Here is a 1,944-nt window from a genome sequence, read left to right on the forward strand (position 1 = left end):
CTAAAACTCGGCCCGTCTAAAGGTGCCTTTACATGGCAGCTACAAGCGTCGAGCGTCAGAGCGGTCAGAGGGTAGCAGTGTTGTTAGGCGAGTCACCTTTTGACGCATGTGCGTTTGGACATGGCATCAGTGCTGTATTAATGTCGAACTTATAAAGATCCCGTAAGACCCTATTTTGACGTATCTATAATTCTATATAGATTATATATTGTATATAATATATTTTTTTGGAAAAATTAGTAAAGATTATAAAATGAGAAAAATTTCGATAAAAAATCAAAGATATGAGCAAAAGAAGATACAAGTTTAAGGCTAAATGTAGTTTCTTCTTAATATGAATAGTTTGATGAAATAAATTTCATAACTTCGAGTAAATCATCTCTTCAATCGTAAGGAGACAATAATCATATACTTAAAGTATAAATTAATATTAGATTAAGTACATATAGAAATAAATTAGACAAGGTATAAAAATTTAAAAAAAAATTAAAACAAATATTTTTCTTTTTTAACAAAGTAATTGAAGATTTTTAATATCAATTTTTGTTTTAATAATGTAATATTATTAATTCATATTTTAAAAATATAATTTTTTACTGTTTTGCCAATTATTTTATTTTATTTTTAAATTGGCCAATCAGCGATACATGTGTGCAATATGCGATGTGTGCAATCGAAGCCCTCCCCATCAGAGAATGCGCAGTAAAATGTTTAATAATTTTACTGAAATTGAATTTAATGTACGAGATACACTAATAGTTGAATCTTGTAGTTTACACTATATAATGTAAATAAATATAAATTTTCAACATTATATGTTAGGATAATAGTGTATATCAAAACATAACTTCCCATAATTTACCATTTTGCATCAAGAAGCTGTGCAGAAGATTATTGCGCAGGAGTCTGTAGATTTAAACTTCTGCGCAATAATTTTCTGCGCAGATGTCGACGCCAAAGACATAGAGAATTGACTGCGCGATCTGTATCTAAGTAATGTATCAAACGTGGTCGACAATAATGAGAGAGAGGGACCGTGGGAGACGGGTGGCACCCAGTTGGACACGGCTCAATTGGACACGAGCCACTCACAGCGCTTGAGACTACAAAGCTCCTAAGCACGGTCGCTATGATTGGTGGTGTCCAATCGAGCCGTGGTCAATCGGGATCACCCCTAACTTTACAATGTAATCTTACTTTATAATATTGTTGGAAGATTAAGGGAATTTTATGTCAATATTTCAGCAACCTTGTATGAATCTTACATTTTAATATTGTTGGAAGGTTAATGGAATCTTATGTCAATGGGCACGTTCAAGTTGACAAAGCGGCTAGCCTGTTCGCCGAGCAAATGAACATAATTGGTTATTACTTATAGATCCAGTTTGGACGATCATTTTCATGTTACTGGAGGTTAATGGTAGGTTTATTAATCTTCGTTTAATGTTACAATATTACAATTTAAAGTTACTGTAACCTTATTTCAACGTTGATGTGCTGTGAGGGAGGATTATAGACCCCCTTTACACCGTTAAATTCATTGGTACATTGGTGTGTCGGAGCTATAAGATGCCCACTGCACGTCCGTTTCAGAAATAGATGATCGGGAACCTAAAACGAGCGCCCATAGGATGCTCTTTGGGCGTCTTTTTTAATGGACATAAACAGGATATCAAATGGATATCAAATGGGCGTCCATTTTTCGGACAGGACGCCCGTGTGTCGTGTGGGATGTATCAAGTTGGTGCGGACTAAGCATTTGATATGTCCCTGTTTACACCTACTTGTTTAAAAACAGGTTAAGTTAGGTTTTCGGTCCGGATAACGTCTCAACTTAACAATTTGTATTAATAAATGACAAAAAATTGTGAGTGACTATCGGTTTATGGTCGCTGATTCTAATAGCGTTTTCGGCCCGATCGGGTTTGCACCAACCTGGGTTGG

This window comes from Trachymyrmex cornetzi, unplaced genomic scaffold (assembly GCF_001594075.2).
Source record: "Trachymyrmex cornetzi isolate Tcor2-1 unplaced genomic scaffold, Tcor1.1 scaffold928, whole genome shotgun sequence".
Taxonomy (NCBI): Eukaryota; Metazoa; Arthropoda; class Insecta; order Hymenoptera; family Formicidae; genus Trachymyrmex; species Trachymyrmex cornetzi.